Consider the following 14,248-nt stretch of genomic DNA (forward strand, 5'->3'; position numbering starts at 1 on the left):
CTTGGTAAAAAGAAGCAGGCCATGCTTTGTCTTGGTAAAAAGAAGCAGGCCATGCTTAGCTGTGACAAATCGCTGTCACAATAGAGAGCAGCTCACTGCCTGTTCCCATCAGTAAGGCTGGGAAACCAGCCCCTTCGTTGAGAGAGAAAGGGGAAGGTATGCAAGAGAAAGCACTAGAGATTCACCCAGCTGCATGCCTGGGATGCCAGACTGAGCCCCCTGATCACTCCAGGCATGGAGAATAGGTGGAAACAGCTTCAGAGAAACGCTAGGAAAGTCACTCATTTCATTCCAACAATGAGCTATTTTCAGTCACAATGAAGTCGTACTGGAAACCAAGCTAGTGGGTGGGCGTGTGATTTATCATGGCCACAGCAAGTGACAGGAAGAGCCATTTCATGGAAACCTCAGAGGGTAGAAGAGGGAACAACTCCCTTTTTCCACTTCCTCAAAAATGGGATCATCCTCTCCAACACCACCAACTCTGAACAAGGCCATGAAGCCTGCAGAAATCTTACTGGTGGCACAGGGCTCTAGCTGCATAGAATCTGGGGGGGCTCTGTGGGAGTGGAGCAGGTGGTTTCTGGAATGGTTTTTGGGGGGAGAGGTGGGTTTAAAAGGAAGAAGGAGCTTGAACTTTGTAAACCCTCTAAACCCTTTCAGAATTCAGATCCATTTGGAGAAGATCTCTACATCCCACAAGCTTAAAATGAAACCACAGGTCCCTCCCAGCTCCAGCCACTTCTTAAGCGACTGTTTTTTAACCTCTTTTTAGAAGATTTTCATTGAGCTGCTACTTAGAATCATAGAATATCAGGGTTGGAAGGGACCTCAGGAGGTCATCTAGTCCAGCCCCCTGCTCACAGCAGAACCAATCCCTAATTTTTGCCCCCGATCCCTAAATGGCCCCCTCAAGGATTGAACTCACAACCCTGGGTTTAGCAGGCCAATGCTCAAACCACTGAGCTATTCCTCCCTCTACCAGGATGCTCTAGTAAAACTCAGACCTAGCATTGCCCAGGCCATGATTTTCCTACAATCTTGGGTGTTTGGGAAAGTACATGTTGGGGGTGCAGAGTGAGAGTAAACAGAGAGTAAACAGATTTTCTTTGGATGATTTTAGAGTTATTAAGCACTGGCTAGGGTCATTGCTTCCACCGGGCACCAGGCGATAAATATCCCTGCCTTCAAAGCCCTGCGTCAGCCTGCCCCGCTCACATCTCTGATCTATTCTCCTTCGGCATTGCAGCCAGTCTCATCCAGGATGCCCAACTGTCACCTCCTCCTTCCACAGGCACCTCAGTAGCTTCTTCCATGCCGCCTCCTATGTCTGCAATCCCCCCTGCCTACTATCCAAGCCACCTCACCTGGTGCATTCAAACTCCCCTTGAAAGTTTCCATCTGCCGCACCCCTTAGAAACCAAACACGAAACGAAGACTGTTTCTTAACAAAGGAATCAAACCAGGAAGGCGTGGCCACACCCTACGGAGGAAAGGGGAGCTCTGACCATCCTCCTCCTCTCCTTGTCCATTCATGACCCTCACTTGCAGTCCTGTCAGATCAGAGCTGTACGCTCCTCAGGATAAGGATCTCCTACCTTCCTTGCAGGGGAGGTGCCCAGCACATAGAATACTCAAAAAAAACCAACAACCCTTTCAGATGCCTGCGTACACTAGTGCCCACAGCTGTTTTCAATACCGATCAGCAGGTACTGAAATCCTAAATACCACTGGCAGCCACAGCTTTGATTCCCTGGATACACAAAAACTTCCATGTCCACAGGAAGGTCGTACTACCCCTTCTGTCACCAGCACTGTCCTTTGCCGAGCATTAGCAGGCATCCAGGACCTCACAAGTCAGCTCCCCAGCAGAGGATAAGTCAGTGACGTGGAGTCTGGGTGTACCCTAAGTGGAAGTTGCTTTATTTACAAACATACAGCAGTCCTGGAACAGAGGCAGTCACAAACAGCATGCAGGAAGCCACTGCTTCCTGGAACCTCAGCCAAGCTCCTGTGCCCACTTCCTAGGAAGCAACCTCACCTCAAGAATTCACTCTAATAAGAGACCAAGGCAGAGTGCAAACTTCCCTGCTGCTTGCACAGTTCCCTCTACTGAGAATCTTGCATAATACACAGCATGTCTTCCCAAGACTAACCATTTGTTCACACACAGAGGAAAGAAACATGGAGAATTAAGTGTAACAGCACCACCTAGTAACACCTGTCTTAGCCTGCTAAAAATTTGCCCTAGGAATTTGCTGGAATTATCGACTGACAATGAACACACAAATGCTGAGTATAGAGCATTTATAATCCACAGTCCCCCAAAAGACTTTACAAGAAGAGGGTAAAATAAGTATCTCTATCCACATTTTTACAGACAAGGAAACTTGGACACGGAGGGTGGGATTCTTCAGAAGCGCTTGATGGCCTAACTCTGCTCCCATTGAGGTCAGCACGAGAACTCCTTCCAGCTTCAACAGGAACAGCATTTGGGCAGTGCTGAGTGCTTTTGAATATCCTGCCCAGAGATTAATTGACTTGCCTAACACCAAAGTAAATCAGTCCGAGCAAGGCCTTTAACCCAGGATTCCTGATGTCCCATTTTATGCCCTATCCAGCGGGCCATAATTCCTGCTGCGGTGTCTAATCTTTGAAGACATTTACAGCCTCTGCAGACAGTTTCCTCAGTTGTTGGCGATACTAGCAAAGACCCTGAACAACAATGCACAGAGTCGGCCCCTTTGGGGTGCATGCACACCTGCATGCATGGCCTTGAAGCTATGGAAACAGTGATTATTCTAAAAAGACATCGTCATAAATTCTCACCCCCGGCTGTATGCATAGCCAGGGAAGTATTTCAATGATGGCTGAATAATCAGTGTCCTGGAACCTTGGCTTACAAGCCCTCTTTAACATTAACAACCTTTTGGTCAAAGATTCGCAGGTTAAGTACTCCCCCCCCGGAGATTCATTTGGTCTTTGCTCAGGAGCTTGGACAAGAGCCCTGCTTCAGGCTGTTTCTTGGCATCGTGAAAGTTCAGAATGGCCACAATGTGTATTTCAGCCCAAGGCTACAGACACTAAACGTCTGATGAGAAGAAGCCTGCTGCCGCACTCATATCGTATCTGTCACTGTAAACCTGGATGCCTTATAGCTGTTTGTGCAGAGAATTGAAAGCATCCCTCACTGGGCTCTGGTCACTCAGATGCTTAAAACTGCAGTTGCAAATGTGATGCTGTTGCAAAAAGCAAGTGCAATTTTAGGTTGCATTAACAGAGGCACAGCATGCAAGTCACGCGAGGTTACAGACTGCTCTACTCTACTGTGTCCAGTTTTGGTCACCATTCTCTAGAAAGGATGCAGAGAAGCTGGAAAGGATCCAGAGGTGAGTGACAAAGATGATCAAAGGGATGGAACACAAGCCAGATGAGCAAAGGCTGAAGGAACTGGGTATGTTTAGTTTGGAAAAGAGGAGATAATGAGGGGGGACATGACAGCGGTCTTCAAATTCTCGAAAGGCTGCCATAAAAAAAAAGATGGAGAAAAATTGTTCTCTCTTGCCAAAGAGGGCAGGACAAGAGGCAGTGGGTTCAAATTAGAGCAGAGCAGATTTAGATTAAATCTCAGGAAAAAATTCCTAACTGTGAGAACAGTGGGACACGAACAGACTGCCTAGGGAGGTCATGGAAGCTCCTTCACTGGAGGTTTTCAAGAGGAGACTGGACAGCCATCTGTCTTGGATGGTTTAGACATGACATAAACCCCGCATCCTGGCAGGGGGTTAGACTAGATGGCTCTTGCGGTCCCTTCCAACCCCATGGTTCTAGGATTTTAAGCATGTGGCTATGGCACTTACGCTGCCCAGAGACCTACCACACTGGTCAATCCCAATGGGTTTGGGAGACCCCTTTCATTCTGGGCTATATTTCTCCCAGTATGTCCATCCTCATTAAGCCTCAGTGAGTTTGTAATGTGCCCACGTAGCTATTAAAAGCCCCGCACTGTCCTATCAATGACTGTTCTCCCTAATCACTTACATGGTTCGTTCCCAGACAGATACTCCCACAAAAGGATGGGACATATTCCAAGAAAGTATGTTTGCCAGCAGCCTGTTCCTCATCAAGGCACTGTTGTCCTTACTTTGGACACTAGGCACAATGGAGGAAGCAACCCACAAGCAAGCGACTAATGGACACTGACAGGCAGGGAGAGAAAGCGAGCTCCTTTTAGTGACGCTCCCTTCAAATGCGCTAAGGGATACTAAAGACAGTCTACCATAGGGCACGAGGAAACGAAGGGCCAAACGTGCAGCGGGCTCGAGGAACACCAAGAGCAGAGTGTCACACCAGCCTCCCGAGAGCACGTTTCTGCTGAATCAGACTGCTAGCACCGGGCCTCCAGTCAGCATTTCTCAAGCTAGATGAATGCCAACAAACACTGCCACAGCAGCACCCACGTAGGAGCAGCGGCTGTCAGGCAGCTCCTCGCAGCCTCCTTCCAGCTGAACCTTTGCCCAGAAACAGCATCTGGGGGGTTTACACAACAGTTTAACTCACAACTGCCAGGGGATCAGAAAGGCTGACGCTCCCTGGGAAAGGCTGGCCTCAGAGCCTCTGGCCTGACTGAAAGCACTGAAATAATACCGGTTCTCATCAGCTTCCCGGTCTCAGGCGGGTGTCTGCACTACAGGGGCTATGGCAACACAGCGACGGAGCTGCAGGGGGGATACTTCCTACGGTGATGGAAGAGGTTTTCCCCATCAACGTACGTAATCCACCCTCCCGAGCGGTGGTAGCTAGGTCATGGGAAGAATCATCCATCGACCCACCTGCAAATACCCCGGAGGGGAGATTGGCATAGCGGTGTCACTCGGGGGTGTGCATTTTTCACACCCAAATGCCATCGTTATGCTGCCCTAACTTTTAAGTGTAGGCCAAGCCTTACTTTACATACCATCCAGGATGGGTTTGGGCTGACATCTGAACTTGGGCCCTTCTCTATGCCATCAGAGATCACCCATCACTAACACACCTCGAGTTCAGACAGGCACAACGAGCAGGTGTGGGGGGCGGACGGGGTGATGGGCTGGATGCCGAGCAATTTTGAAAACCAGACACCTAAACGAGTGGTCGAGATATAGGCTCAGGGACCCTTTTTTCTTAAAGTCTTGGTCCACAGGTTGCACTGGTACCCCATCTCCTGGATGGTTTATCTGGACACTATGCGTTCTCAATTTACCTCTCATTTTCTTGCTGGCAAATAAACCTTTTTGGATTAACAGACAGGAAAAAAAAATTCAGTCGAGTAATAGCTTCTTTAAAAGCTTAACCTTGATTTAATGTTCTTACATACGATTTAATTATTCCAGGTACTGATCTCAGTTTATCTTTTAGTGGATTACACTCTACCTACAGCTACTCCAAATACTGCTAGGGACTGTCCTCTATATTTGAGCCAGGGCTATTTGGCATTCAGACAACGGACAGTAGATGTGTTTAAATCAAAAGCTAATCCAAACATGACTTTTAATCACATCTCTTCTGAAAATAGCACCTTGAAGTGAGCCACACTGATCGTTACATTTGCAAGATGATGTTTTGGCTATACCTGGGCCTCGAGTACCTTAACTGGTTGGCATAACTAGCAGTGTTTTCTCGTGAACGCACGATGATGGGCCAGGAAGGAAGCGAATCTAACTGACTATGGGTAAGTGACTTTGTTCCAAGTTCACTGCTCTGCCCATGCAGCCCCACTCTAAACACGAAGATTCCCAGGTGCCATCAACACATGCTAGATGCAACAAGCAATGCTCATCAGCCTGGTGTGCGACATTGAGGCTCATAAAATCCCCCTTACATAAAGAATGCCATCTGGGATCCCACCCACGGTGCTTCTTTTCCACTAGAGGTAGCTGAAAGTTTTACGGCACATGATGGACTCAGGAGATTTGGCTTTTTAAGTTCCTGGCTCTGAGTTGGGACTGACTGTGTAACAGTTTGGGCAATCCGTGCCTCACTTTACCTACTTGTATATATTGAGATGAAGACACTTACCCACCTTTGTGAACTGTTGGGACATCTACAGATGGCAGATGCTGCTCAGTATTATTGTTCACTCATTAACCACAGAGTCACGAGATCCATTTACAAATCAGCACCTTTGAGGCTGCCTTTTCCACAGCTTTTCTGATGAGCAGAAGTTTTAGTCCTCTCTGGATTTCATTCCTTCCCCTCAGCCTTAGGCATTGCTTGAGGAGCTCTCCAATTCAAACCTTAGGGGCTAATCCCAAAAGCTTGTCTCCAGAAAGATGCATCAGTTCAGTTTAAGCTGTAATTTTAGAAAGATGTAGTCAACAAGTGCAAAAGTCTGAGCGGCCAATCTGATTTCAGTTTAAGTGAGGATTATTTTGGTTTACCTTCAGTCTGCTTCTGGCTGACTAAGGGCTTGTCTACCTTTGGGAATTTACTGAAAAACTATTCTGGAATAAGAGCTTGCACACAGGGAGTTATTCCAGAATAGCTATGTCAGGAAGTTTCCAAGTGCACACAAGCCTTTACCCATGTGGTTTTGCCTGCAGCACTTACCTACCAGTAACAGCAGTACACTGTCAAAAACAAACGTGCATTGTTTCTTTAGCAAACCTGACAAGACCCTGGAAACAGCGTAAGGGCTTCTAAGTCTCCTCACAGGCCAGGATATCAGATAAAAGTTAGATTTAAATGGGAAAAGAAAATGGAGACAAGCTTGCTTCTAAAAGGAGGACTCCCAGGGGAGTGAAGCCAAACTAACTAAAGGTGTGAATTCACAGTGCTTCAAATCTCATTAGAACCATGAGGATGCCCTCATGTCAGAAGTGAAGTGGCTTTAGCTGCCTTTAGCTTATACTGAATTAGGCTAAACTGAACTATGGACACTACTTCTGCAACAGCGTCTCCACGCAGGGGTTTAAAGCGCTGTAAATTCAGCTTAGCTCCCCATGTCGACAAGCCCCAAGATTTCACTGTTTAGCCTCGGTCCTTCTCAGGTTCACATCAACAGGGGCACAAACAGGCTCATCGGCTGCCCGCAACTGGGGGCAGCTAGTTATGATCCCACAGACTTCAGTGGAACTATTCATGTGCTTCAAGTTAGGCACCGGCCATGCCAAGTCAGGGCTTAAATCCCAGAGTCAGTCTTTCCTGAATACAGACTGGCAGAGCTAAAGCAACATCTAAAATATGCTTGAAGTTGACAAGAAACCCCACACATGTAAAATATTTTTTGCTTGAGTTTCTTGCTCTGTGGAGTTGCCTTCCAATAAAGAAGGCAATCTAGTCTATACAGGTTCTCAGACAACCCTCCTCAAGGTAGTACCCGAGCGCCGTCCCATCATGCACTGAGTGACACAACTAATGCCCATCACATGTGGTTCATTCTCTCCCTCATCCTCTCAGCAGGGCAAGAACTGCATGACCAGGAGGGATTTTGAGCTCATTTTTCAAATGCGCACTTCACGAGGAAGGTGGAGCGGTTCGGGGTTGGCCCTGGTTTCTGTGGGAGCTGGTTCCTCATGCGGGGGCCGACCCCCGGCACAGACGAGCTTCACCCTTTTCACCTGAAGCACCGTTGGTGCTAGTGAAGCCGAATTGTTATTCACAGTCCTCACCCCACAGCTTCAGGAGATCTCTTAGACACTCTGGGCCCAGCCCGCCTTGAAGAGGGTTGAGAGCTTGGCTCACTGTTCCACAGGAAGTGAGCAGAGAGAGCTGAGGACAAGCTTGATAGGCGTTGTGGAAAGGTAAATGGTGTTGACTCAGCCAGACCCAATACGTTAATGGTAACGAGTGCGTGTCAATGTTAGGTGCATGTCTTACACTCAGGCTCGAATCCAGCAAAGCAATTAAACGCATGCTTAAGTCCCACTGAAGTCAACGGAGGTCATTTAAACACATAGCTGTGTATGTTTAGCGTAGGGGCCAGGCTCCAGGTATCTTACACCTGCGCTTGAAAGCTGTGCAAGTTCCCCCCCTGCACTGCCACGTGACCCCGACACTCTCGTAAGCAGAGTTCATGCCGCAGGAGTCGCCTCCCACATCCCGCCTGGAGTTCTGCGCCTCTCAAGCCGCTGCGTCCCCACCGCGTCCTGCCAGCCGCTTCTGAACGAATAATCCATCCCCCAAAGAGACCTGTTTCAGCGGAGTAAAAATCCAACACAGGCATTTACCTGTCAGGTGTCGGGACTAGCATTCCTCACCATTTTGCTAACCATTCGCCAGGGGTTTATTTACAAACGCTCTGTTGCACTAGCATCTTCTGCGGTCATTTATACCTGCCCAACAGTGCACCTCCTTTCAACTCCTCTGCACTCTGACTGGATGGCCTTTCCCATCCGCTGTGAACAGGTGTGCCAACCGAGCTGCAGAGCCCTTTAGCGTGCGCCCCGGGGCTCCCACTCTTTTCCTGTGGCAGGGGAATAACGCAAGGATTTCTGTGGCGACAGACTCCGCTCTCAGACACGGGACTGTGGTGACTTAACCCCAGGATCCGGCAGAGGAGTAAAAGCTGAGCTGTTACGGGAAAATATTTTTACACCACCACAGACCTCGTCCATAAAAGTTACCAACAGCCAGCCAGAGAGATGGCGAAAGCTGCAAGGAAAGTAGGTGGGTTTTTAACTTGTGTTGTGATGGGGCACAGCCTGCGGCATCTGTGCTGGAACAGTGAATAAGGAGGATACGTGGTACTTTCCCTTCAGCAGCAATGGCACGGATTCCCCAAGAAGAAGCTCAAAGGCTGGCCACCAAAGGCCCCGACCCTAAAAGGATGTGTGTACAGCTTTACTCATGCAACTAGTTCCATCCGAGCTGTTGACAGAGGTGCATACGTTTCTGCAGGCTCAAACCCCAAGGCCTGGCCTGTACGTGTTTTTTTTGTACTGCTATACCAATTAGGGGTGCAATGAATCTACGTATACTAACACAACCCATAGTGTGGATGTGTTTATACCAGTATAAAAAAGGTACCTTATACCCAATATAGCTCATTACATCAGTTTACAGGCAGAGGAAAGGTGCTGATACCCGTGTAACTGAATCTAGACTGGGATTCATTATACTGGTACAACTCAGGTGTTTAGACAAGCCCTTAGAGATCCTGCTTGGGGCAGACATTGGAGCCAGTGGGTCACAGAGCTTAAGTGCTCTTGTAACCAAAATTAGATGAGACTTATCTGTGTACAAAGTACCTTGATACAACGATGCGGATAGCTTCTTCAAATTATTTTAAATGGAGCTCTCTAAAAAGAGAGAAACATCCCAGAGTACAGGAGAGCTCTACACCTAGAAACCAAACTGAAGCAGGACACTTATAGAAAAGGAGGACTTGTGGCACCTTAGAGACTAACAAATTTATTTGAGTGTAAGCTTTCGCATCCTTTTCTTTTTGCGAATACAGACTAACACGGCTGCTACTCTGAAACCTGTCAGGACACTTATAGTTAGAGAAAAAATTAAAATGTTTTAAGTTGCTTAAAACATACAAAACCCAAAACCAACACACCCCAACCTGACAGTGCACCCAACCCACATCTCCAGCTCTTGCTACTTTCCTGCAAGTCTCAGCTTCTTGGGTGTCTCTCGTATAGCCCTGGCTACTGGAATTAGCTGCCGTATGAAAATCTCAGCAGTCTTCTAGCTCTCACACTTGCAGAGGAAAGCTGGAAAATGTGACCTCTAACAGCTTCAGAATCAGAAGGCAGATAAAAACTACCCAACGTTTATTATTGTTTTAAATCTCAGGTTTCGACTGCTTGGGGTCAGCAATACTGCACCACAGTTACTCCACCCCGCTCGGGGGGGTGGGGGCGGAGGGAGCCAGTGAATGCCAAGCCTATTGTTTCGGAATTTATTTTGAAATCATTTGGAGGTTGCAGAGTTTGGGGCTGCGCTAGAAACTTTTGCCAGGTCAGTTGGGAGGACTCTTTTTTTAGTTTAAGGACACCTACACAGCTACACCGCTAGCATAGCTGCAGTTATACCATATATATATATGCAGCTTTTGACGGCATCGCACATTTCACCCGCTGAACTGCTACTTAGGTTGGAAGCTCCCGGGGGGCAGGGACCTTCTCTTTGTTTGGTTTGTACAGCACCTAGCACAACAGGTCCTGGTTCATATTTCGGCTCCTAGTCGCTATGGTAGTACAAAGAAATAAAGCTGTGAGAGTGCTTTTGCCAGTACAAGCTGCGCCCCCGCTGGGCAGGTTGGCTGGTATAGCTACACCGGGGTGGCCAACCTGGGGCTCCAGAGCCACATGCGGCTCCTTGTCTAGGCACCGACTCCGAGGCGGGAGCTATAGGCACCAACTTTCCAATGTGCTCGACCCCTGGCTCTGCCAGTCCCTGCCCCCACTCCACCCCTTCCTGCCCCCTCCCCTGAGCCTGCAGTGCCCTCGCTCCTCCCCCATCCCTCCATAGCCTCCTGCATGCCACAAAACAGCTGATCGGGCAGTGCAGGGAGGGAGGAGGCGGCACTGATCGGCAGAGCTGCTGGTAAGTGGGAGACACTGGGAGCGGGGTTGGGGAGCTGATGGGGGGCTGCTGACGTATTACTGTGGCTCTCTGGCAATGTACGTTGGTACATTCTGGCTCCTTCTCAGGCTGGCCACCCCTGAGCTATACAGTACAGCTATACTGGCAAACCATTCCTAACGTAAAAACAGATAGTCTCTGCGGGATTATGTTGCATTGGGCTATAGCAGATAGAAACGGAGGTTTCAAGAGAAGTTCAGCAGATAAAGGAATTCAGCAGGATTTCTGCATAGATTCTGTCTATCGGCAAACCAACATTACATCTAACAGGATATGTACAAAGAAATAACCCTAAACGCTGGATGAATTCACAGCAGACCCCGGATTTTTTAATTGATAATTTAGCATCGTCACAGTCAGTTTCAATGTACTCTCTTAATATTTTAGTACTTCAGAGCAAAGAACATACTGTGATGATCAGAAAAAAGCCAATTGCAAGTTTTACAGGCTGGAGTTTTATTATGTCAAAGAGGCGCAAGGCAGAATATGAAGAACTTAAAACGCACTTTTTTGGGGGAAGGATTTTACACATTTTCTTTTGTATTATTCATTTGAAGAAAAGAACAGAGCTCTAGGATCATAAGCCAAACACTTTTGTAGATAACACTGATGTTCAACCGTGCTTGTCCTGATTTCAAAGCAGCAATCATTTTTGCAGAAAAAAATATCCGTGTGTCTTTCCTACATGATTTTTAAATTCAAGTAAGTTAGAGAGTTCAGAGATGTAATTAGGATTTCTGCTGATTGGGCTTCCTCCTCAGGCAGCCAACAATCCAGATTCACCACACACAAGCAAATACAAAAAGTTTTAGAAAAATACAGCTGGTAAGAAGACCTTTTCGCTTACGTATAATCATCATCATATAACATAAATCCCAGTTATTTCAGGTACCACATTAGTAACAGCTTTAAAACGAGAGATAAACAGAAACGTCTCTGCACACCTAGAAACCTACTGCAATACCTGATCAAAAATTGCTACATACTAGATTTTTAAACATTTGTTTTTCGCTTCACAGCTGATCCTTCATGAGCTACAAGCCATCCAGGCCAAAAATTCTCCTAGAAACAAAAATCCCACAGCAGATGCAATGCTAATGATTAGGTTTGCACAGAAATATCTCAAGCCAAAATATCAGGTCACAGTTCAAGCACATCAGGTTTCAACACCTACCAGGACATTGATCTTTTCTCACATTGCACTAACCCAAGGCCGTGCGGGTTTGTTTAAACACAGTCATTCACTCCACATCCCTTCCTCCAAAGACTTTCCTGATGACAGCTGTAAGATGCACACACATGGTGATCACTGTCACATGGCAGAGAGGTAGCAGGCCCTGTACCCAAGACTCTAGGGCAGCCACTACTGACATACTGCACTTGCTTCTCGGTACCTTGTTCTGAGAAAGCTACAAAGTGACAGACTAGATCCTACCAAGATCTAACCCAACTCCAAAGTCTGCAGACAAACTGACTTCTGTGGGAGTCTAACTGGGGGGTGTTCCCTGCTACACTGCCCCCCCCCCGATGAATTTTGGGAGATGATCTCAGAATTTTATTCCCACCTAATTCCGAGTGGAAAAGGTTTGTAGGAGCATCACTTCTCTCCAGTTCTCCCAACACCAGGCCTCCCCAGGGGAAGAGAAAGAGGCTTTTTGCATATACGCCTCTGACCAAGCTTATCAAAATCAGTAGCCACAGACGCACTCTCACTTAACACGCTACATCAGCACGGCACTGTGTCACAGGGGAAGCTGAAAGGAAGAGCTAGGAGAGGCTGCAGAGCGCCACACTGGCTACGCAAGGCTAGTCCACTTCATCAGGCAGCCAGTTCCACACGGACAATGCTATTGTGTGGCTGCTACTAGTGCTGTCCATCGAATGGGGCTCAACTCCGAGGCCAAGGTCCACCGCAGGTGTCCGGACTGGTGCTTGGGAGATGTGACGGGTGTTCACGCCTCACTGGAGGCCAAGAATGGGTGGGGAGAAAACAAAAACAAAACAAAAAAGATCTGTCATGCTTAAGCGCAGTAAGGGTGAGCAGCATTGTCATGGTAGTTCTCTTCTCGCCAATGACCCTGCAAGACACCACGCTGGACGAGTACGAATGCACCCAAAATCGCTCTCCCAAGGCCTAGAGAATAGCGAGCTGCAAGATTTTTAAAGCAGACAAAAATAAATTTACAGCAGCTTAGAAGTCTCAGCCCAAGGGACGTGGCCTCCCAGTGCCCATTAAAACGAACAGAAGTTGGGTATCCCAAATCCCCTGGGCAGCATTGAAAAATCTCCAGCTAAATGCTAGATTCTGACAGACAGCAGGAGTAAGGAGCCATGAATAAGGAGAAAGGAGGCCAGACCCTCAGCTGGTACCAATCAGCACAGTTCCACTCAAGCCAACAGGACTACTTGCAGAATAAGGTGCTAGCTAGCGTAAGGGTGGCAAGTACCTGGCACAGCACGTGCCCTCCAGTGCAAGCAGTTTGAGCCCTGTGGCTTCAATGAGTTAGTTACAAGATCAGGGCTTCAGCAGGTCGCTGAGAGGAACCAACTCACAAACGCCTGCTTTAAAAGTTACAGACTAAGCCTAATTTGGGGGCAGATTTTCTCAGGATTCCATCCCCTGCATGCAGGCAAGCGAGCGGGTTGGGTGAGCACAGGCACACTGCAGGTGTGACCTGGGAAAGCGGGAGCCTCTACAGGCTTTCTAAAGGAGCCCAAGGAAATTTAAGCCTAAATTCCATTAAAATTTGGGCACCTAGCCCCCCGCTTAGGCTCCTTTGAGAAGTCAGCCTCACCTCTTCCACATACAGAATTAAAACCCTAGCTCCATAATCAGGGTTTCTTCACTGCCTAGCCTCCAAAACAATCCAGTTTGCCCTTAAAGCAATAAATTTCTCCAACCCCAAATGTTTTGGGCAACATCCGGACCAGGAGTCTCTATTTCTCCAGGATGTTCATGTACAGAGTCCTCCACTCAGCCCCCGCTCCCCCTTGACAGAACAGCATGGTGCAGGGAACAGTGTTATCCAACACAATAACTACAAATAGCTCCCAACAGACATGTAACAAAAACAGGAGAAGAATGAGCTGGTGCACTGCCAACAATAAGTTTCCTTTGTACTGCTGCACAGCTGGTCGCTAAGATGTACAATAAATATGAAAGGGGTGGCTGGGAGGCGGGCCAGGCTGTGTATGCTTTGCTCGCCTCAGGGAACACACACATTCACGGGGAGTAGTCTCAGGGTGCTGCGTCTGGGCCCTCCTTTCTGATTCCAGGCGTAAGGGATTGTTTTGCAGTTCTCCTCCGCAGCTATCTACAAAGCCCAACGGCTGCTTTTTTCATCTGCTTTGGCCAGCACGCACTTCCCCAAGCTGTGCACCCGCTGGGTCCGAGCACACAGCTCCCGGCTTCAGGCCACAAGCCTCCGGGGTGTGCTCACGACACAAGTCAAGTTGCCCTACGCTTGGACAAAATCAAAGCCATCTTACAGAGGGATCACACCATGCAGTGCTTATTTCTGTTATGCCTAGAGGCTGCAGCCAGAATCAAGGCTCTGTTGTGCTAGGCACTGTCCAAGCACAGAGACAGTCCTGGACCCAAAGAGTTTATAATCCAAATAGACAAGACAGAGGGTGGGAGGGGAAGCAGCAGCACAGAGAGGTGAAGTGACTTGCC

General features: G+C 48.0%; 1 protein-coding gene across 8 annotated transcripts in view; it reads right to left on the minus strand.

Annotated features, from left to right (window-relative positions):
* Positions 1-14,248, minus strand: part of SH3BP4 (SH3 domain binding protein 4) — a 138,246-nt gene that overhangs the window by 93,428 nt on the left and 30,570 nt on the right. For 3 of the 8 annotated variants that reach the window (XM_073306873.1, XM_073306875.1, XM_073306874.2), the window contains exon 2: positions 6,062-6,331. The exons of 4 other annotated variants lie outside the window; for them this stretch is intronic. The gene's annotated coding sequence lies outside the window, so the exon portion shown is untranslated. Of the gene's footprint in view, positions 1-6,057; positions 6,332-14,248 lie in introns of all 8 variants that reach the window. One more of the 8 variants, XM_073306876.1, reaches the window with a different exon arrangement.

The sequence above is a fragment of the Lepidochelys kempii genome, chromosome 11, assembly GCF_965140285.1.
Source record: "Lepidochelys kempii isolate rLepKem1 chromosome 11, rLepKem1.hap1, whole genome shotgun sequence".
Taxonomy (NCBI): domain Eukaryota; kingdom Metazoa; phylum Chordata; order Testudines; family Cheloniidae; genus Lepidochelys; species Lepidochelys kempii.